This window comes from Lonchura striata, chromosome 4A (genome assembly GCF_050655825.1).
Source record: "Lonchura striata isolate lonStrDom1 chromosome 4A, ASM5065582v1, whole genome shotgun sequence".
Taxonomy (NCBI): Eukaryota; Metazoa; Chordata; class Aves; order Passeriformes; family Estrildidae; genus Lonchura; species Lonchura striata.
In genome coordinates, this window is record NC_140742.1 from 8,008,845 (window position 1) to 8,033,274 (window position 24,430).

The window sequence follows — 24,430 nt, forward strand, 5'->3', positions numbered from 1 at the left end:
TTGCTGTGCCAGCACCTCCCAGCCAGGAGAGCCCCACAGAGCTCATTCAGCCAGACCTCTGCTGTTCCACAAAGCAGCACCACAGAAAATCTGTGCCTGGCTATAGGAAATCCAGGGCTTTGTGTGCTGGGCTGAGCACCTCCAAACCCACTCTAACACTCTGATCCTTGGCTTATCTCCAAGGTTATCTCCTGCTACCCCACACTCCCAACAGCACAACTTCTCCACATGGCTTTGATATCTCCTATCCTTCCATATCACAGCCCGCTAATCTGAACTGCTCGAGAACAAGCAACCAGCTTGCCAGAGCATCCCTGGGCTTCTCATCCTTCTCTCAAGAGAGTCCACTCCTTGGTTTTGGCCCATAGAAAAAGAGAAGAACCTTTTTTCCCCCAGCTCTAACTCATTAAATACACAACACACAGGCTACAATTAGGATACTACAAGTATCCTTACATTTCTAATGATACTACAAGCATCATTACATTTCTATGAATATTTTTGAAGTAATATCAATCTCTGCCTTTTTTTTTTTTTTTTTTAATATACTGTTTCACCAACAGACAAGACTGTCTTCTGTCAGATATGCACTGCAGAGCTAAGTCCTGGGTTTGCTTTTAGAGCAAAATTGCAGAGACTTTAGGAAACTTGGGTGGGCATGGGCTTTTTTTCTGTCTCAAGCAACTGCTCATTCATATGTTTCTAGAAGATGGTTTTTCCAGACCTGCGCCCAGACTTCCCCCTCCAAATGATTAAACACTGTTTGTTTACACTGAATGCAGTATAGCTGATATGCATTCTGTCTCTCAGCCTGTAACCTTGTAACAAACTGACCACTTTATTCAGCCTCTTGATTTTAACAGGGAACATTATTTAGTACCACATGCAAATTGGCATCTTAACTGTGAGAAAAATAGAGACTGATTCATTGTTCAGCTGATGGGAGGAATTACCTCCACCACCGTGTGATTCATCTTGATTCATCCCACACCAGGAATCACGAAGGAATAATTTAAAGCCAACTCAATATATTGTAAGCTGTAAGTGGGAAAGCCTGTTCTTAGTACACATTGCTGATGGACAAAAGCAAAGTGTGGGGCTATCCTGTGCAAAGATGGAAGCATAGTTACAGAAAAGGATTATTTTCCCCCACCCATGGTTCACTGTGGAAAGCTCTCACAGGACAAGGTAGAAAAAGAAACAAGGTAGAGAAAAGGCATAAAAAATTTATTCTAGGCAAAGCAAGATCTGTGCAGGGAAAGAGTGACAAAAATTGAACTGCTACAAATACTGATGAGACAAATAGGACAGGACGTGGCAGAGCATCCTAAAACAGTGCAAAGCCTGGTGCTTGCCTGCTTGCACATGAGACAGAGGACAGGTGACAAAAAGGGAAAGCACACAAGCTGGAAAAAAAACATAGGGGAAAAGGAGTTAGGAAAGCAGCAACACAAAGCAGATACTCAGGACTCAGAAACACTGAAAGATAGGGATAATGAGAAACACAGCTAGGAAAATAACTCAAAGACCAGAAGGATTCAGATTCCCTGGTGGGGTGGGGTAGTAGGGGTGACCTTGTAGACAAATTGCAGAGTATTTATCTGCCACAAAACGCTGTTTATTTTAGGATCCTGCTATGGCCTAGACCAAGGGCTGCATGAGACAAAAAGACAGTGGGTATTGTTCCCATGGCACAGCTTTAGCATATCCAGAAACATGGGGGTTTCTAACCCTGACCTAGCACAGACTGGAAAGCCCTGCTGTGGTGTTAGGGGAACACAGGCAGGGCAGCCCTGCAGAGCAGGACCAGGTTATGGATTTGCTAATTGAACACTCTGAAACTCTGTAATTGCATCTGGGCTGCATTATTGCAATATGGAGGTTTTAATGGAGAGTTAAGAGCAGTGCTGACCTTTAAATACCCTAAGTATTTTAAAGCTGTACTAGAAGATTTTACACCAATTATTTATTAGCATTATAAGTAAATGAGTTATTATCATTCATGAATTCTGTAACAGTCAATTTGTTTCTCTGCCCAGAGCCTTGAAGTGCTTATTTCACAATTTCTTAGAGATGTAACCATAGGAACTAAGTGGTTGCCAACATAAACCTTCACAATTAATGACAATAAGCTTTCACCCTATTGAGTGATAGTGAAATGTATACAGAGCTGATGAAATGCACCTCAAGGGCCATGGGACCCTGAAGGCAGAGGACATCGACTGGCTGTGCAACTCTCACATGCTGCCCCAGTGAGTGCATTGGCTCAGCTGTGCATTTTTGAAACTCTCACACAGAGAATCATGCTGTGAAATGGAAGACCAAGAAGGCAGATTTTCTGCCCTGGAAAGCAGAGATCCCTCTGAGCTGAAATAGAGAGCAAAGACAGTGCCCCTGACCTATTCCTGGAGCATCACAGAGGAATGGGAAATGGCAATGGAGAGGAGCCATGGTGCTCCTGCAATTTGGAGCAGCCCCCAGAGCTCCCTCCCTGCAGTGGAGCACCCACCTCAGATGAGACATTCAGCTGTGATGCCTCCTGCACCTAAATATCTTCTGTGGAGATCCTTCCTGTCCCTTTCACATTGGGATGAATATTTTGTCTCTGTTCCCCTCTGAAGAGGTGGGTTTGTTTTTTTCCCTAAGCATCTATTGCTGGAGGATACACAGCTCCACTGCAGATGATCATCCTTACGTGGGCGTGTGATTTCCAAGCAATAACATGGCTTTTCCCAAGAAAGGTTCACAAATACTCCATCTCTGGAGGTGATAATTTTATGTGCTTAAATACCAAGCCAAGGATGAATTAGTTTGCTCTTGCTTGCCTGGGACCAGGAAGGCACAAGACCTTCTTGCAGGGGAAAATGTTTAGTAACACCTGAAAGCAAACTGCTTTCTTGCCAGGGAGGGCATATTCATCAGGAGTTTTTGACATTTATGGTAACAGGTTCAGAGGATATCTTGAAAGACATCTCCATCTACTGCTCCAAGGGAAATATTCAGATTGCTTGTCCTACAGCATATTATGGTAGAAATTAGAATATGGAAATTAGAGGCAACCTTGCAAATGGTTTGGGGCTTCATGAGGTGGCTCCATCAGAAAGAAATACAAGACTTCCCTGTTTCTGAGATTCTTCCCAGAGTGATGCTGTGGAGGAAGATTGTGAGTGAGCTCCAGAGAAGGAAACAGTTCTTTGCCCATAAGGTAGTGGAGAACAAAAGAGTCACCTGGGGCCTGAGCAAAAGGGAACAGAGCCCTTTTGCTGCCAGGGAGATGTTTAAGGAGAGGGTGCAGGGAAATGTAAGCAGCACATGAGGGGCTGCAGGCACATCTCCAATCTGGCAGCACAGAGGGAGTGAGGGGCTGCCAGAGCCACTGGGATAAACCCTGCAAAGGAACAGAACTGAGAGTTTGTAGTTTAAATCTTTGTGAATGAAAACAGCTGAAAAGGGGCACAGCAATAGCTTCCTTTTTTCCTTGGGCAGTGCTGCCACAGAAAAGTGAAGTTCTCCAAGAGGGGTAGTACAGGCAGGGTACAGTTCTGCACACACATCCATTTCTGTCTGAGCCCTCTGCATACAAATCATTGCATTAAGTGATGCCATACTGACTTTTGCCTTTTTTCCTTTTATATATTTTTTTTGTTTTCTTTTTTTGTAGCTCTGTAGCCTATTATTGCACTCAGAGCTAGTTTTCCCAGTACTTTTCCTTGCCCTGATAGGCAGAAAGAAAATATATTCCAAAGCCCCTATCCTATCTTTGTTCTCCCTGTGACTCAAGGTCAAAAAACAGCTCTTAGAGACACATTTTCATCAACAGGTTCAGTTTCCATCTGAGGGAAGAGGATTTAGCAGGGGCTTGAACTGGAAGGGAATTGCATCGCCACCTGTGTTCTTAATCAGTGATTTTTGTCAATTATACTAATTTAATAAACTTATAAAATTGTATGCACCCCTGTGGGAAGTGGGCTTTTGTGGACATTTTCTGGTTTTGCCCCTGGAGTCTTCCAATAAAGGCCAGGCTTTATATTACCACCTATACTAATATTATCTAAAAGTATGTGTTGTTCCATTCCTAGGTTTCTTAAGGCATTATAAGACGCCCCATTTGACTTCTGCAGTGCCATAATCCTACCAACAAAGAGGCCTGTTTGAATATTTGATGCCATTAAGTAAACTGTACTGAACCCTTAAACAAGTTTTTTGTTATCTCAGTCATCAAAAACACTCAGAACTCTCTGTGTTTAAATGTATCTGTCTTCAGCTTGGTACAGATACACAGTTCCTGGCAGATAACAGTGTCACACCAGATAATAAGCTCCTGCTGCTAGATAAACCACTTGGAGGAAGATGCACATTTGAATTTCTATTCCCTTGGCTTTAATGAGATGCCATCAGCTCAAGTTTGGCCCCATATTTAAATGTCATTAAGAGAAGTTCAATCATAAGTACAATTTTAAAAATTACATTTTTAGCATGATTTCTACTGGAAATGGGATTTTCTTGCAAACCCACATTTCCTTGCAATCTTCATGCAGAAGTGTGTTGGCAGATAAGAAATCACACCCAGCGAGGATGGGGCTGAGAGGTCTCACAGGGATTTGGTCACCCTGGAGGGACCAGGTGTCCCCCAGCATGTGACACGTGTCCCACCCCAGCACTGCTGCCAGCACGGCACCACGCTGTGACACTGTGACACTGGTGAGGCCACGGAGCCACACAGGCAGAAGAGCTTTGGGGCTGAGAGGTTCCATTTCCAGAGGTCTGAGCTCCTCCATGCCCCAGCACAAAGTCACCATCCTTTGCTCCCCAACAGCAGCTTCTCCCCACAGAAGCAAAAGGCTCAGACCAGTCAGATTTGGTCTTTTTCCTCTTTTTCTCTGCTTTGTATGCTGCTGAATTCTAGTGTGTCCAGTGCCACTTCCCAATCTTGATGAAAATCTTGGTGACTCTGAGAGTTTTAAAATCTCAAAAACTAATTTTCTCCTTCATATTCCAGCAGGAATAACTTGGAAAATAATAATTTGGTCATATATATATATTTATATCCCATCATATTATATTCTAAACAACTGCCTTGGGGTACAAGAAACCACATTAAAATGCATGCAAACTGAGTTAACAAATGTCAGCCAGAAGTCCCAAATACAAACTGTGCTTCTCAGACCCCAGGCTAGAAGTCTGAATAAACAGATGTTCTTTGCAGTGTGCCTTGAAGGTTAAACTTAACCTTTGTTAGACAAACAAGGGGCACTGATACTCTTTGCTAAATAAGCAAGGTTGATGGCATATATAATCAATAATATTAGACCATTTGACATAGGTTAGGTATTTTAGCAGAGGAAGACAAGTTATAATATTTCTAGGAGAGGAGAAACAGACAGACTGTGCACAATAAATTAAAAGATTAAGAGTTCAGAGGCACCCAGTGAGAGGCAGCAGCTCCCTGTTTCCATACCTTATTTATCTGCAGCCTGGGCTCCACCCCAGCTGCAGGAATGGTCTCCAAGCCATGGCTCCTCTCTGACACCCTGTTCCCAGCAGGTTTCAGGTCCACTTACAACAAGACCCAGGTTTTACTGCTTCTTATCAGTGAGTTAGGACTTGAGATCTGGATGTGAGTAATTCCACCAAAGATAAATTTTTTAGAAGCACTCTTATCCATGACTCCATATCCACGCTGACAAAGAGACTTAAACAAAAAGTCCAGAAAATCCTATAAGAAAAACTGTGAAACAATTTCCCATTATCATAAAAACGGAAGAGAAAGTTAGGGAAAATCCTAGTTACTGTGATGCTTTCCCCCTAGAAACAGAAAAACTAAATATACTGAAAGACTCTTTGTTTCCTTATGGTTGGTCAGCAGGTTTTTTACTTTTTCCTCTGCTCTTTTTGGGCTTTGCAGTATGAAATCAAGGCACGTGTTCCTCTTCACATTTTTTTGCAATCTCCATTGATTTATATTCCTCTAGGCAGTGCTGATTTTCCTGCCTCGTCTTCTATTCTCCTCTAACCTATCCGGCATGCTTTAATCTGTGGAATTTTTTTATTATCTTCTAACTCATGTAGATGTCCATCTTCCTAGCTTAGCACAAACTAATGTGAATACAAACAGTCTGTATTCCAGATATATGTTGCTGTGTGTGGCAGGAGCTGCCTCCCACATCTGATTTCTCTAATTTACCCATTTGATTTCTCTTCACATAATTAAGTGAATCCTTTCTCTACCCAGGCCATGCTTGCTGACCGTGGAGGTTATTTTTATTGTGGTTCCCATCCCACAGGAGCAAGGATTGCCAGAGTTTTATGTTCCTTCCTGCTTTGCTGGGTTACATATCACCAACTAATCTAGAATGACTCTCAAGGACCCCTGTTACTCAACAGAGCACAATCAACAGAATTGCTTCATGTTTTGCCATGTTGTTTCAAGAATAATGGGTTTAGGTGAGTTGACAATGCCTTGTAAACTGTCTGAAATGAGACACATTTTATTAGGAAAGTACAGAACTACAATTGTTGATCATCTAATTAAATTTCAGGCTAAGTTTGCTGCAGTTTGATTTACTGATGTGTTCTGAGTGACTCACAAACATTTTGAAATAAGGGGCTGGTATGACAACTGTACACAATGATACAGAAAATAAAGGTCTTTTCCATGCCAATTGGAAATAAACCCACATTTATTTAAATAAAGATATGAATTATTTATGGCACTTCTGTAACACAAAGATGCTGATGCAGACACTATCATAACAGGGAACATAAAAGCAGAAACTAAACATGTGTCTTACCTGCCAGTAATTCTATGAGATATCTAAAGAAATAGTACCTTGTTTACTGTAGTGAGCTGTTCCTCCCAACACACAGTGGATGTGAGTTTTTCCATATTTCAGCCCAAAGTCAACTAGAATACCTTATATATTCATACTAAATATTTCCACTCCAAAGCTGAATCTTTATTATTGTTATTAAACAGAGAAAATACCTGTTGATTACATCCAGACAGATATGCCCATTTCCATCATAAGCTTTATGAGAGTTTTATTGCCTCTCACTGAAAAGTCAGCATTTTGCAAGATTTAAAGGGGAAAAAAAATAGAGAAAAAAGAAGAAATTGAAAACTATTAAACAACACAAGTTTCCTAGCCATTTTCCATGGGAACAAAGTCTTCTATAGTCAGGGCAATTATTCCTTTTAAAGTATAGCTTCCAATGTTCTGTTGTGAGTTGCATTTAAATAGGGAATGAACTCATCATCTCACCGTTTAACCATCTGTAAATAGTCTAAATACAGGACATTAGATCCGGATAAGAAATCTCTGCAAATTTGTTCATTGGTATTTAGTGCAAATTGGAGCAAACTCCATTTTGTAGACAACATCAGAACTCTTTGTTCCTCACAAATTATCTGGAAGAGTTGATATTTCTGCCAAATGGTGGCATTTTGGCTGCCTTGAGTGAAAGTTGAGGGAGTATGGCTGAGGTAAAGTGTACTTAAATTCTGGCTAAAGTCAGTAGCTAGACGTTGGCAAGATTCAAACCAGAATCCATGGGAAAGGGTGTGAACCTCACAGCCCTGCTTCAGAGACCCACTGCTAGGGTTGTATCATTTCAATTATAAGCTGCCCAGCAGCCATGAATAAAAAAAATAAAATTACATCCTAGAGATGTAGCACTTGCTGCATTTATAGCATTAATGATGATTTCATCCCATCTTATCCCATCTGTAGCAGGGCATAATTTCACTAACACCCTTTTAAAACACAACTAGACTCTACTTTCAAGGGAGGGAATCAGTCCACTGGTGCCCACACAACGACAGAGCTGTCGTTCAGGAGCACAGCAGCCAAACATCATTTCCAGAGGAGCCCTTAATTGACTGCACTTGTGAAAGATGCATCAAAATGTCCCAAAATTAGTACATCATCGCTTTTATAATTTGCTGACAGTTTGCCCCCAGGTAAACCTCCAGCACACTAATAGTTTTTCTTGGCCAGCACAACCAATATAGACTTAATATCTTTCTTTGCTAAATAAGAGGAACATTTACAATAGCTGCTGGGTAGAAAATTAACCAAGTGAACTCTTCAATTTGTCTGTCCCTGTCTGTCTCTCTCATTAATTTTTTATGGAAATCAAAGACTAATTCTGTCTCTCTGCTTGTAATCACATTCAAAACATGCTCATGACTCAGTAATCTGCTTATGAACATTGCCGTTCTCTGCAGTAACTCTGCAGACACCCACATTTGGGGCGGTCTGAATGCTCACACAGCTTGCAGTTGCCAACAGGATTTTTATTCCTTGATGTTTTTGTCATTTTAGAATCTCCCATTTTGAAAGCTATCAGGGTGAACAGGAAACTCATCAAGCCAAAGTCAGAAGTCACAAGAAGCTATTCACCACACTGCAGAACCCTGGTAAGCAATTTCTGATGGCTTTAGTAAAAAATGGAATTTACTGATGATGTTTTTTTTAAACCAGCCCAGCCTGAAAGGCCAGATGTGAAATCCCACACTTATTATCCCGGTACAAGGCAAGTCTGATCCAAATTTGTTATTTTGGCTTGAGCCAACACTATTTGCTCAGTTCCTCTGCATACAGAACATAATCAGACTGAGGTTTTATTTCAAATTTCAACTAGTTGCCAAGATCTTAACTTTCCTAGCTGTGTTCAGCATCATAATTACCTGCTTCAACCAGTAATTGGTTGCCTTCAAACAGCAGCAATAATCTAGTTATTATTCCTCATTCCACCCCATCAAAAAGGCTCTGGGGAGGAGCAGTGAGCAGGTATCCATGTCACCTTCCCAGCAGCTGCTGGAATAAAAAGTGGCCAAGGAGAATTTACATTTAATGGCAATACCATAATTTATGTGCTCCTCGATGAGGAGAGACAAAAGGCAGTGATGAACCAAGGGCCAGGAGCAGCTCTGTGGGAGCACGAGGGGCACAGCTGGGCTCATCATTGTTACCCTCTCAGCTGCATTTTGATGGCTTAGCAACACAGCTAATTTTACCTAAGAGGGAAATGGTGAAGCAAAGTGATAATACTTCTTTATTAAGCAAATGCACTCTTATTTATAGCCAGATTTTGGATCACAAAAATAAAAGAGATGAACACAGAACTTCCTTACTATTTTTTTTGTGTGTGTGTGTGCATAATTAGTACAAATGTTTTTCCACATTCAAATCATGTACCAAAATCAACTATCTTCCAGCATGTAAATGTTTTTCTGACTGTATGGATAGCACAAACACAATGTCAGGAGAATTTGTAGCAAAATGGTTTGAACACTCCTTCTTTAAAATCCTGTTCTATATACAAAAAAACACACGTATGTATTGCAGAAATCTGGTAATTTTCCCAAATGCTCTCCCATGCTTCCTGTGATCAGTCCCCAGAGCATAATATTTTGGAAGAAGCTAATTTGTTACATAATCTAAAGAAAACAATCGCAGGCTTCCCAGCTCTGCTCACACAACACCACATAAAATCAAAAAGGATTTCTTTATTCTTAAAGAATGAGCCTTGAGTTGCCTAAAAATAAGCTTTCATAAGCACATAAAAATAAACACCACAAATATGAGTGAGAGAGAATTCTATATGAGACATTTATTAGACTTGGGATGGCAAAAGAATAAGGAAGTAACATGTGAAAACTAATTCTCTTTGATTTGACATGTTGATTTTTATGTGTTTACAGCTAGGCAGGGATTTGCTAAAGAGAGGTATCCGTGAGGACATGCAAGTGGGTCAGAATGACAAGTTTCTTCAAGCTGAATTGCACCATTTTTTAAAAAATTACCTTCTGGAGAAAGTCTAAGGACAAAAACACACCTCTGCCAGCTAAGTAAAACTCCTCTAAAAGTTCTTGTGCAGAATGTAGTCTACTTCTGATTATTTACCATTTCTTTGTTTTATTTTGCCAACTACAGTATTTCCATATCAGTCTAGAGCATGCTCATTTTAGGCTTTAAAACTGGGTCAACACACCCTGGAAATTCACACCAAACTGCAGTTCCTGAGCACAGATAGGCAGAGTTGTCAAAATATTCACATCACTGAGTAAATTTGTGCTTAGAGCAAAACCAACAGCCTGGAAAACACAAGTGCCCTGCAAGCTATCAATTAAGCCTTACATCAGGATAAACTTGTGTCAAGAGGAAATTATTTCCATTTTACCTGGAGAGATTCAGCTCTGCTCTGATGTACAGAGAGGGACAGCTCAGGAAAGAGTCCACTTGCCTAAAGAAAGGGCATGTCCTTCCTGTGCTGTTTGATAAGGTGCTACCTCAGTGGGGTATGATTTAACCTGAGCATTTTCTGAGATTTCAAAGTATTCCCATTCCTCAGCAAAATGAAAGGAAAATGCTTTCAGGATGTGTTTTTGCAGAAGCCACAAAGTGTCCCCAGAGGAAGGCAACACTTCGTGACTGGGGCAGAAATTTGGTTGCTGGACTTAGCACACAAAGCCCTGGTGTCAGGGGGGTGCAGTGGGGAGATAAAGCAGCTCTCCACAACAACCTGGATGTCAGAAAATCCACCTTCCTACAAATCCTCTGGAGAGCCTCCTTTTCCCCCAGCTGGTCTCTCCTTGCTTACAGCTTTCTAGGCCCATGAACCCTTTAGCTCAGAATAACAAGATGAATCAAAAATACCAAGCTATAAGTGAAACTGCGGGAAGGACGCAACATATTTTAAATTTTTGAAGTTTCTTTCATTTGCAGTGGCTCAAATTGGACTTTGTGTCTTTTTTAAAGCTTCTCTTACTGCAGCTAATTAAAGAATTAATTCTATTTAACAGATGTAGAAACATATTTCATTAAATAGTACCCAAACCACAATTTTTCCTTAACTTTATCAAAATTGACATCTGATAGGTTTTTTTCTGCTCTTTGGAAAAGATTTAATACAAGAAAATTTTTAGAGCACTTTTATCCCAGATTATGCTTACCAACCACTCTTCCTAGCTCCATATCAAATACAGCCAGATGGGAGAACCAGGTGGGTTTTCTCTTCCTGTAGATATTCACACAGGCCTAAATGGATAAGGAAATAGGAATTAAGGAAATAGGAATTAAATAGGAATTAAGTCTGCTTGGAGGACATGTTTCTGAGAGTGGGTGGTTCAGAGGCCAAGATTAAACCTTTGAACTAAAGGGAAGGTAAGAAACATTAAAGACAATTTTAGCACCTAAGGTCCTGGAAGGTGTGTTACTATTCACTGCAAGTTGTGCTCAGAGGGAGAAAAGCACCTTGCTCAAGATTCAAAACATGGCACCACCAGCTAAAAGGTGGGAATGTTGGTTCCATAGAATCAGCAAAAATGTTCCCATAAACTTAGGAGATGCCAGATCTTCCTCCTGAAACATTGGCCACATCTCTGCCTTCCTGCACTGACACTTTCCTGCTCTAGTATCACTCTTTACATGCCATCCTCCTAACTTCATCCTTCCTCCATTTAAGATTTATTTTATAAAGTTGATTTGCCAGGCACCACATTACCCCACCTGCTGTATATCTTTATCAGCTGCCATTTCCTTTCACTTCTCCTTCTGCATCTTTTTCAAAGCAACTGAAGAAAATGTAACCTTTACTGTGCAGCATCGTGCCAACCAAAGGAGGCAGGAGAAATCAAGATCTATCTCCTTTTTCTTATCCAAGTACCTCGTGAGTGTTTTGGCCCTAAGAGGAGTCTGAACTAGCAGACATGAAATTTGCTCAAATGTATTTTTCCTAGACTGGTCCTAATTCAATGTTATTGTACATGGCTTCCACTCCCCAAACAGCACTGCCACACAATTCTGGTTGAAAGCCACACTGTTCTGTCTTAGACTCCAGTGGGATTCAATGTACAGGAAAATATCCCCCATGGCTTCTAGGCCACTGAATGGGGTAAATATAAATTGAATCTAAAGATTTTTTAAAAAATGCAATAGATTAACCTGATTTCCAACCAGGTACATTTTCTAATAATACACATATTTCCCTTCCAGTTCTGGCACTGCCAGTGTCATGCTGCATCAAATAATATGGCAGCATACAGGATGGATGGGTCAGAAGAGTTCAGTCTTAAATTTGTAGCAAAAAATAATACTGTACATATTTCCCAGTTCTTGTCTGTGCTAAACTCTCCATCTTGAGATATGCAACATTTACCAGCTCACACATTTTACATTTCCCACTTTGAATGCCCATTCACCTTCTGCTTTGAACTGTTTCAGGGTCTGTTAACAAGGAAAGATAGAGCTGCTCAGAAAAATAAATTACTTTTTAAAAACTATCACAGTAGTGCAGGCATGTTTCTGAGTAACTGGGTTGAGAAAGGGGACAACAACTGCAAACCATGTACTTAAAAGTACCTACACAAATTGGCTTTGCATTACAAATTGGGCCTTTGCTATTCAAAGGCATCAATTTGTATTGTGTTAGTAGTCAATTCAAGTAGTAGTTAATAATATTCCATTACAGTTAGTAATTAATCCAATAGAAAAATTAAATAAATAAATATGATATATCATTATTATTTTAAATCATTATTATTTAATACACATATTAAATAATGAAATTCAATAATAGTTAATGGTTAATTCAAATCACCTATTTAATGTCTAAAGGACCTATGTAAAGAGAACTTACTTCCAAGATTACAGTATCAATGAGCTATTGTATCATCATTTTTTAGCTGCCCAAAGGGTGATTTCAAAAGTTAAACCTAAATTTCTGAGCTTACACTGTTACCCAGAGGCAACCTTCTATTGCCCACTGACTAACACAGCACTAATCTGATTTTCAGGAAGCATTCAGTTTTAATTCCTCTTGTCATCAGTAAAGGAAATGAGCTGGCCCATGCACTGCCTTTACAGCTGTTAGTGATGAAGCTGGCAGGATAATTCAGATTGAGTCCTCTCTCCTCAGAGCAGCCTGGTGTGTCTCTGCTCCAGAAATCCCTGCCCTAACCTGCACTGGGGCAGGGATGTCTCAGGTGATGGGATACCCTTCCCCACCTCCTCTCCAAATTCCTGTTAGGTGAAACCCACCTCCACAGACCTCTCTCAGGCTCCTGTCTCTTGTACATGGCTCTGCAACAAACAGAGACAGAAACTGCCTTCTGCCTAAGGAAAAGAACTGCAAGAAGGAAGAGATTAATGTGCAACAGCTGTGCTGTGGATTTTTTGAATAATTTGCTGAAAATAAACCTTAATGGCAAATTAAGAACAGAGATTAGCTCCGCAGTTCTGTGTTCTCAGAGAGCAACTTGCTTGCACACAAGTAAAGCCAGAGCCTGGCAGCAGGAGCAGCTCAGCTGGCAGAGCCTGCCAGGGGCTGGGCAGGGAGGGGAGCGTGGCTGGCAGGGAGCTGCTCTCAGCTCTGGGCAGGCTCCTGCTTTGGGAGCTGTAAGAGGCTGTCTGAACCCCCTCGTTCCCCATTTCCCTGCCACGAGGAGGAAACCCCTTCCCCCAGTGCAGCTCTGGCTTGGAGAAGGCGACAGTGGAGGGGCAGCTGCTGTGCCCTCAGGTGGTTCCGAACGAGGCCCAGCAAGAACTTGGCAAGAACTTGGCAAAGACCTGGCATGGACCCAGCCTGCTGCAGGGCCTGCTTCACTCTCCATCCTCGAGCCCAATGAACTGTTGGGGTGACTCTGGTGGTCACACCACTGATGACAATACCTGTTCTTCTCCAGTAACTCAAATGGACTTATTCTTCATTGTGTTTGTCCTGCCTTGGTGGTTCAGTGGACTCCCCTGCAGCAATTTCAATAGACCCTCATTGTTCTGTATGTTCCCCCTTTTTTTTTCTTGGTGGACTATAACTAGGTTAAGCAGGACTTTGGAGCCTCTCCCCGACACAACAGGATGGATCCCCATCATCTGGACCAGTGAGGACCTCGCCTGTGTTGTGTGTTGGTAGCTATTCCCATCCTGCTCTTTTCTCTCTCTCTCTATCCTTCTATTTCTTTTCTGGCCCCACTATCGCATTTATTGTTTTGGCCCCTAATAATTAGTTGTAATTAAACTGATAGTCCCCTGCTGTTTGCCTTTTTTTTTTTGCATTTTTGGGATCAGTTAACAAACCATCATGACACCCCGTTACCAGCAGATCATGACAGGAGCTCCACTTGCTGTGAGCTCACTCAGGAGGAAAAGGGAGGTGATGGCCCAGCTTGGCTGCTCCTCTCCCCTCAGCCTGGTTCCCCAGAGGTGACCCAAGAGTTCTGGGCAGCAGTCAAACACCACTGCCCATGGCAGGGAAGTCACTGCCTCTGCCAGTTCAGGCTTCTCTCTCCTGAGTGGATCTGTTTTTCACCAGTTCAGAGGCCCAGAAGAACCAAAACCAGACCTTTCAGGTCTCTCCACAAATTTTGGTTGCCACCGCAGGAGCTGATAACAAGCAGGCAGCCTGCATACACTGGCCTATTTCAATGTGTTTTCTGAGCTCACCAAGAACTCAAATCTTTCAGTTTGCATCTCCCAAGTTCTCAGCCATTCTCCCTCTGCTTTCCACTCCTCGAGCAGGTCTTCCCCCCTCTCCCAGCAGCAGGGCACCAGGAAGGTGAGCTCAGTGGGGTGACAGCCCCTTCCAATAGGTGATGGGACACAGGGTAAGGCACGCTCTGCCTGGCTCATGGAATGTCTGCTACCCCCAGCAGTGTTTATTTCTAGGACCATACCTGGTTCAGCTTGCCCAGAAAACACCTTCCTTATGGAGTCCCCAGTCCTGAACACGTCTGTCGATGCAGAGTGTGTCAGCTCCCCTCCTGCTCCCCCCTGAGTGCTGGAGGGGTGCCTCTGCAGGGACTGCTTGGGCTCCTGGCTGGGAGGCAGATGGAGGCTCCTCCTGAGCGAGGGAGGGAGGGAGGTTTCCCTGCTGCACTCCTGTGATCTGTGAATTAAACACCCTGGCTCCATCATCCGTTTCTCCTGTAATGACTGGGCACGGACAGAGAGGGATGAAAACACCAAGTCATTCCTCCTCCTCTGAAAGGATAAAGGCCAATAAAAGATGGATGTTGGCAGACTGGCATGAATTACCACGCAGGCTGATGTTCTGAAAAGTCCCAGCTTTGCCAGCATGCCTGACTGCTTCATGGACATTGAATAACATGACCTCAAACATGACAGAAACTACTTGTGTCTGCAGAAATGATGTCAATTCATTTCAAAGTTAATTCATCCAGCTCTGATCACTGCTTTTGCTTCAGCTGAGAAAAGACATTAATCTGTTTAATTTCTCCCTCTGTGTTTCAGATCAGACAATCCATTTACTGAATGTGATTGATAAATTAATTAATTGTGCACCATTCATTAATTTCACTACTTCAGAACACACAAACTGAAAATAAGTCACTACAAACCTCTATATATGGAAGATAAATTACTACAATATCTTTTAGGATATTGTAGAGTTCAGTATCAGAGGAGGATTGAAGGATTATTTAACCTTGTCCAGTCCTATTCTTCCTCACCTTGCACCCTCAGCAGCTGTAGAAGATCACAAACACAAAGGTTTGTTTGGATGGATATATTTCATCTGGCAGGAGAATTTTCCCTTCATGCTTTTTTGATTTGTTCTCTTACTCCAAAAAGCACAATTCTTTTTTTTTTAATATATATATTTTTGACACAACCACATCCTGCCAGCATGTAAAATGAAAGCATCTTCAGTACTAAATCTTTGCCAGTTTTAATGTTTGCTTGCTTGCTGAAAGAGAAAATTTGAAGAATTGCATGGTATGTGAGAGGAGAGACCATGGCTTGAAAGGGGCAGTGGTGGAAGGCTCCCAGAAGCAGACCCAGCCTCACAAAAAGTGACACTTGCTCCTTTACCAACCCACACAGACATGTGAGGAAGGTTGCAGCTGAAATACACCCTGATTATGGAAAAATTGTTTCTTAACACTGATGAACCACTCATCAGGAAACACAAAGCACATCCACATCCTTCCAAACATGAAGACATTTACTATCTGCTCTATTAGCTTTATTACAGTATTTCCTACAAGTTTTATGCATGCAATCAAAGCATCTACATCAGGTTCTGCACATTTTAAACACCTCCATAAAGCAGAAGTAATGACCTTCCCCCCCGAAAAAGTTAATAAACCAATAATATTCAAGTTTTACATCAGTGAGGCACAAATATTAAGTCTATGCAAATTGCACTGATAAATCTGGAATGAGCATGCAGCATCCAGCACTTTGCATAGTCAGTGGATATTCTGGGACAACAGACAGCATCAGGAGAGATTGATGGCCAGTCCTGCCAGATGAAGCATGGGGTACACAAACCTCTTGAGTGGTGAAACTAATGCCAACATGTTCATAGTCTTTGGAAATGAAAGGGGAAAACAGTAATTCAAATGCCACCTAATCTTTACTAGTTCAACAGCAAAACAAAAGTCCTTTTCCAGGATTGGTTAAACCCCCTCTAATAGCACATCATTAGCAAAGGCACTTAATCAGTGCCACCCCTGCCTGCCTTGGGCTGGCTGGCAGCTCTGTGCAGGTCCTTCCCTGCAAGTGGGAGCCACAGGCAGTCAGGGCATCCAGAAAGGACAGCCATGGAGAGGAGAGCATGGCACGGACAGCAGGGCTGCCCCTGGCTCACTGCACGCTCCCACTGCCAGCCCACGCCATCTGTCATGGGTGGGAAAGCCACCAAAGTGCTCCTTATCTTTAACTGAGTGATCATATAAAGTTGTACAGGTAATCCCACAGCTCACCCACAAAAAAAAAGTTTTGGTATATGACTGTATTTGCTGTCTGCCTGCCATACCCAGCAAAGGACCTGTATGCTCATGTCTTCATGGATTTAATGCACTGTGCATCTAACAGCAAATGTTGGCTGCTTTTCTTTGCATTGCACTGCAAGCTCATCAACAGGACAACAAGGTCGACTTCTTTGTAAGTGCAGAGAAAGCAAAATGAAGAAAACAGCCATTGCATTATTATCCCCTTGCTCATCCCTGCTCCTTCTCCCATGCTCCAAGGACACACAGTCTTAGGGGTTACCCATGCTGTGAGTCTGACCCAATAATTACATTTCAAAATAAACTTACCTGTCAAGATGAATTCTGCTTTCCCGATGATGCTGGTCTTCTCTTTTTTTTTTGTATTGCAAAATAATACAAACAGAATGCGAGCACATTTTTCCCCCCCGTATTTTTTTCTCTTTTAGGCTGTGTAATTTTAACCTCCAAACTAGGCCAGCACAGAGAAGGAGCATTTTATGTGTTACAGTGATTAACAAAGTTGTTATATTGTTAAAGATTACATGTGTTTACCAAAATACCATCCACTTTGTGCAAATGTTTTCTAGATGGTGCTAAGAAAAAGCATGCAGAATGCAGAGAAAGACTAAAGAAAAGAGCCTGACTGAAACCCGCCAGTCTGAAGCTCTGACATTTTGGGCAGCTTCTCACTTCCTGGGATATGAAATTATGTTACCCATCCATTAAGAAAGTCAGCACATTCCACAGCACACATAAATCAGTGATGGGTCAAGGGTGAGGAAAGCCTTGTAGACTCCAAGATTAAATAGAGCATGTCTCATATCTTCTGCTGCTAACTTATATATTTTCAAAATTAATCAGGAAATGTAGCACACAGCCATTTAATATAAATAAAATGGGGAGTAAATCTCTCTTCTCTCTCCATTTCTTCCTGGCATTTGTGCTGCCTGAAGATACAACCCTCATGGTGGCTTTTAGGGGTGTTTGTGAACAAGTCCTGGCATCTTTATTTTGGCCATAGTCTCAAGCCTTCTCCACTGGTTGGAGACATTTAAGCAGGCTTGGGATCCTGGCCAGGGCAGGAGGTTTCTCACCAGAAGAGCCCCACCCACCACTGTTATTTTGCTTTGGTATCCCTTCATTTTGGTTTGACAGCCCTTGCTCTGTGGCTTTCATACCTCTGTTTTTTTTTTTTCTTTTTTTAGGACATTCCCTATCCCAGCTGTGGTCCTGAAGGGCCAGGCACAGACCCAGATATTGGATTTCCCCCCTTCCTGCAGCTCTGCCCCCTCCCAAACCCCAAAGCTCCAGGAGCTGCCTGGACCAGAGCACAAACCTGTTGGCTGCATCCTTGATTGAGCTGTGGTGATGAGGAAGCCTTTAATTACTGATTTATTACCTCTCTTAGGAGTCTCAGCAAGGGAAGTGAACATTCCTATGAAAACCTCTGCTGCTGTGCCCAGGCAAACACTTGTCTCAGTAGAAACCCACCTGCCCATGCTGCCTTGTCTCGTTTGCTCTTCTGGCTCTCCTCTGCTTCAGCACAGCTGATATGCTGGAATAAATAATAAAAAAAAAGGCATGCTGGGGAGAGCCTGGAGCTCAGCCTGGCTTCCTGTGAAACACACACCTCCATGGACTGCCATAGGAAAAGAACTGACCTTTAAATCTTGTGTTGCATTGGGCTTGGAGTAACTCAGAGCTTTTTCTGTGTGATAATTTTCAAGAATATTAGTAATATACAACAATTCATGGAGGGTCTGCGTTAGTTCACTGCTTTTTTATTTCTCCAACCCCCCAGCAAATGTCCTCTTCCACATCTGGTGGTGTCTGGAGTACAGATGCTCTTCAGGTGCTGTGCTCATTTCTTGCCAGGGAGTGGGGGATATTTTACACCTTGCAGTGAGGGATTGTGTTACCTTTGTAGAGATGTTCTGCAAAAGCTTCAGCTCCTTTTAGGGCTAAAATTAAGCCTCTCTCACTGTGTGTTTAATTAACTTTTATTTGCTTGACATTTCATTTTTTATTATTTTTAAGCAGTCTGAGGTTCTTGGCATTAAAATCACATGTAAACGAATCATCTGATAGATTATCTTCACAAAAGGCATTTTTTTTTCCTATCATCACACTACTGGGAATATTTTTCTGAGGAAAGAAAGTGGCTGCAAAAATTCCCCTTGATTACCCCAGTACAATGGATGCTTTGCAAGACAATAGCACAAGGGGAGAAAGTATCTGCTGAGAACATGTGGACAATAAATCAGGCACTTCATGATTCTGGTTGAGCTCCTCCAGGTACCAGTAAGGGAGAGGAAGGGCTGCAGAATATTTCTTTTATTGGGGGAAAAAAAGCATTTATTTCCTCAGTGGTTTAAAGCCTGATTTTAACCAGACTGAAGAAGAAAATAATCTCTGCATTCCTTCCCCTGGTTACTGCCAGGCTTCTGCTCCCTCCCCTTCTATTTTGGGCATATTTTGGAAAGGCCCTGGTGCCTCTGAGATGTGAAGTCTCTTCTGCTTGAGTGGCAATCAGTGGCCACACAGGAGCAGGGACAGGAGCAATGTAATCAACATGAAGAGTAAAACTAATGGGAGCACAAAATCCTCTGCTTTGGACAATAATTTTATGTATACACACACAAACATACCTAAGAAGCAGATGAAGATTTTAGGAGAAATGTTGCCTATACCCCCAAAAAAATTGAATGAATTAATACACTGAGTATTACCAAGACACCAGCTTGATGAAGTGTCCTCATGAGAGGCAAGAAAAAAATTCTATTTTTGCATTTACAGATCATCTCAACCCACAATGTCCCACCTGTCTTTTTCAAAGCAGTCATAATTCACCAAGGAAAGAAAACCTGGCACTTACTGCATGTGAGATATGTTTACAGTGGCACAGTTGGTACATTGATTACATTACTTCATTTTAAATATTTTAACACAGTCTTTGGCTAATGGAGTATTTAATTAAAGAGAAATAAACATTAGTTTTCAATTTATGGGTAAGAAATGCCCTTACAGTATGGGCTGCAGGATATGATCCTCCCTGTCTTTGCAGATTTATCACTTTTACCAGACATGGAGGATATAAATAACATCAGCCTTAGACTGGTGGCTCTCAGTAACTCTTCAACACTTCATAATATTCTGCTGAAAAATTGGTGCTCTCTGAAATCCTAGTCCTGAATTGCCAGCAATGTCTTCTCAGCAGCAATCAAAAAATTTTGGGAGATACACAGTGGGGGTACAGCAGTCATTATTAGGCTTACAGACACCTGGCTGATAATAAAGTCAACATACTGGTTTTGAGAATAGAAAATAATGTTAAATAAGCATCATGTTTGAAAACACCTTTTTTAATATTAATTTTTTGCTTCCATTTCCTACAATGTGATGGATTCAAAGTAAAAATTTTAATTTTGCTAATTCTACCCCCTTACTGAAAAAAAATGGTGTTTCAATCTGCATGGATGTGGAAAAGAGCTGTTCAAAGAGTTTCCTTCAGAAAAATGGGCTCTCTGGAGTCTCTTTAGCCAACATCTCCCTAATTTGTTCCTAATATCTGATCTAAACCTGCCATGCTTCAGCTTGAAGCCATTGCCCCTTGTCCTGTCACTGCTTGCCCTTGTGACAGCCCCTGTGCTCGGTCACCAAACAGCAGCAAGCGCCTCTGCAGGGCACCCTTCAACTTTGGGCCTCCTCTTTAGCAGTGTCACTGTGACATTTTGAGGGCTGTCACCTGTCCCATGATTTGCAATGTGACATTTCTACTTCTGCATTTGGTGACGTGGCTTTTCAGCCAGCTCCCAGCAGCCTGGCCCAGTGTCTGCAAAGTAACCCGGAGCTCTGTGCCCGCTGCCTCCTCGTGCAGCTCCTTGCAATTGTCACCATGGTTCTCAAAGCTTGCAGGGCAGCATTAACCAGGAGTTGCTCTTTCTAAGGGTTTTCTTCTGGCTGTTTTTTTTCCCCTTCCTTTTATTTTTCTCCCCTGAGACAAGTCTTTGGGAGAGAGTGCCTCAGCACAGCATTACTTTGGGTGCCAAATCCTCCTTGCAGTGGGGTGTAGTCAGGAGGCTTGCATCCCTCTGCCAGAAAAACTCTGCTTTTCAGTAGCGCTCAACCCCCAGCATCCCTCTGGCAGCCAAGGCAGAAAAGAACAACCTTATTCCCAGCCCAAAGCATTTGTTTTTTTTCTCCCTCCCCTGCAGGCTTCATCTCCACCAGTCACATCCTGGCTCACAGCCCTGCTCTGGTCCAGGTCTCTCCCCACACTGTCTTCACACAACTGGCCTCCAATTTGCTGCTCTGGCTCCAAATGGAATTTTTAAAATCAAAAGGAAAGCCAAGCATGGAGGGAGAAGGAGCAAGTCAGCTCTCAATACAAGCCAGCCCAGCCAGCCTGCCCAGTCCTCAGCTCCATATCCACAGACAGGGCTCCCCCAACCCTGCTGGCTCCCAGCCCTGCTTCAGATCAGGATAGGAATCCAGAAACAGAAAATACTTTTTATTTGCTGCTTGTCTGGAGACCTCTTGAGCTACTCTCTGAGCAGCTCTCATTTAAGGGCTGGCATGGCAGCCATTCCATTTCTTTTTAAGCACTCGGTGGTGGAAGCAATTTTAGAAAAGGAACGTAATTCTTGCAAGAGCAACTTCTGCCTGGGCAAATGCTGCTGTCAGCAGTGGCACAAATTAAAATGAGAAAAGAAAATCCTGCCTCTTGAGTGGGATGGGAACAGCAAAGGCTGCACCACTGCTCCATGGGTTTGATCTCTCAAGGAGCACAGCACTGCCCTCAGGCAAGTGAGCTACCCTGAGCCATGGAGGTGACATCTCACCCAACAAACTCCAGTGAATATCCCACAGGTCTTTCCTGTCTCATAAAGCAAATGGATTCTTTGCCTTTCTTTTCAGCCTTCCTTTATTGACATTTCTTTCCTGATTCCTATTCCTAATCCTTTCCTGATTTCTATTCCTTACTCAGATTCATCCCTATCCCATCACCACTTGACAGCTTCTAGTCATTACTAATTTCAGCAGGTAAAAGAGGGCAGATCTCTCCCTCTCCAGCCCAGGAGCCTGACTTTTAAAAATATGTGCAATGAGATGAATAAACCTCAACACATCACATACCTGATCTGGGCTATGGTGGAAGAGACCTCTGCCAATGGCAGTTTCTCTTAATAAATTTTGTAATAATGCATTTTCAGGAAAAATATATCAAGCCCCAGGAAAGAGCTAAAACTGCTTAAATGGCTGAGTCTCAAATCCCCACATTTACAAGGTTAACAGCTGTGAGAAACAGAACATGCTGCACCATAGAGCAGAAAAATGCCCCACTCATGAAGCCCAACAACAAACCCAGTATGCAATTTCCCTTTCCAAAGGGATTTGGAGACCACACTCTGCAGAAATCTAGGAAAAAAAAATATTTAAGAGCCTTTCTTTCCCCTTGAAATGGATGACTCTGGGGAATCTGAGGCACCTGGACCAACACAGCAACAGCAGCCACGTGAACCCAACAGAGACACAAGCCTGCAGTGACCAGCTCTGGACACTCTTCTGGCATGTTTTGCTTGTGGAGATCTTCCCCCCCATCCCCAGACCCCTGAATTTAGCAGATATACTCCTAAAACCACACTGGAGAATTGAAGTTTGCATAATATTTCCTCTCCCAGATACCTCTGGGAACAAGGAGTCCTTTGGCAGAGAGTTTGAGAGAGGTTTTTCCTCTGCTTAGTGCCCACATTCAGCTTATCAGTGAGCCCAGGAAAGATCTGATGCTTGCTTCAATCCCTCCCTCCATGCCTGGAGCCATGGGGTTGGCAACTCACACCAGGCTTGCACCAGGCTCTGCCAAGCTCTACTGGTGGTGGAATTAAAAAAAAAATACACTTCCTTCTATCTGCCACATTTCTCTGCTGGCAAAATAAAATAGCAGAGATACATAGTGCCAGCATTAATTCCATTTGCTAACTGAGCCTATTCTGCTCACTAAAACAGCTTTGGAACTGTGTTTGTGTTTTGCTACAGTGGCCAAATTTCTTAGCACAGACAAAGCTGGATTCCCAGCTCCCAGCACTGCCAGGGATGGGCTCTGTCTCTGCAGACCCTGGAGCAGCCTGGGAGCCTCTCCCTCTCCTGTCTCTGGCATGATTCCTTTATTTCCTGGCTTTCCAGGGGGAAGAACTGACCTCAGATGGGTCAATTCAAGAGAGGACTTTTCAAACCAAAGACTTCATCTCACACTTTGTATGAGCCAAGTGTTGCCTTTCTTGCAATTTTGCAAATTAAAATATTACCCAGCAAAACCCAAACATGACTCTGTTTAATACAACCTAGATGCATTATCTTTTTAAGGAAGGCTCCAAAGTGAAAGTGTATTTTAGTTAGAGTAGCAAGGACAGGTTTAATGAGTGTTGAACAATTGAATTTCTCCCCTAGTCCTTGATTAATGAGCATGAAACACCATCTACCTTATAACTACTCCCAAACACTCAAGTATGTTAAACAGACTTTTGATTTTCTCCAGCTTGTTTAGCATGTGTGAAGCTGCAGCTGAATCCAATTTGTACCATCAGCAACTGGAGCTATTCTGCATTTGTCACTGGCACTACATTTGGCATTACACTTCTCTTAGCTGCCATGAGATGACAGAGAAGGATAGAACTCTTTATACTTTGTTAATACTGTGATCATTCAGGTGTTTTGAATCTGTTAGGGCACTTGAGCTGTAAGTCTGCCAGGACAAAAAGGTAGGAATGTTTCCAAGGAATTTTGACTGGGCAAATTGACTCACAATTGAAGAAATGGCTCTCCTGCACCTCCCCTGCAGGCAGCCAGGAGTGTGTCCTTTGAGGGACTCGCTAAAATGTCTCAATTAAACCTCATCTATCAGTGGGAGCAAGACAGACCTATGGAAAACACCTTTTGTCCAGAGGCACTCATGTCTAGCAGAGCCAAGCACTCTGAGGGTGGCTCAAGAGACCTTCCTGTCAAACTGAGGATCCAGGGGCTTCCTGAAGGTGTGGGGTGAAGCCTTGCTAAACCCCACAGATGGATGCCCTGGCCAAAACAGCAGCTGCAGGACAGAGACAGAATGAAACCGTGGACAGGCATGAACATCTGCGTGAACCTCTGGCCACAAGCACAGCACAGGCTGCCTGACAAAGGTGGGTGCAGGTGAAAGGGGCTGTTTTTAAAATTGCTGCCAAGGGAATCTGTGCTGCCTTCCTACTGAGAGGAGAATGCCAATATTCATGATAAAACCTGAACAGAAGGAACTACTAAATATTTTAACCAACTCAGTCCTCCTATGAAAAAAAAGCAATTTTCCCCTCTCAAGGCCGCATGGATGGGTGCACACTTGTTGCCTGATGTAGCAGTGATCATTTATTTAGGCTGCTTTAGCTTAACAGCTAAAATTCAGCTCTTTGACTTCTTGTGCTTAGAAAATAAATAGATATACATTTTTTAAACCTTGAAATAGACAGAAGCTAGTAAAAGCCAAAAAGAGGGGAGGAAAAAGGGAGCATTCAATACAAATCAGCCTAGAGTATTCCAGAATAGGTTTAAGCATGTTTCCCCTCATATTACCTATTTCCTTCTGGACAGTTTTTACTGTCTTCTTGTGCACCTTTCACCCTGTGGACTTTTCATATCTCCAGCATTCCCCTGCCTACAAGGTTAAAT

The 24,430-nt window shown here is 42.5% G+C and overlaps 1 long non-coding RNA gene across 1 annotated transcript; it reads left to right on the plus strand.

The window, feature by feature from the left end:
- The first annotated feature begins 3,278 nt into the window (after positions 1-3,278).
- LOC146763279 (uncharacterized) lies at positions 3,279-14,034 on the plus strand. The gene is made up of 2 exons (XR_014952435.1): positions 3,279-8,419; positions 9,707-14,034. It is a non-coding gene; the product is annotated as an uncharacterized LOC146763279 (long non-coding RNA).
- Positions 14,035-24,430: the final 10,396 nt, after the last annotated feature.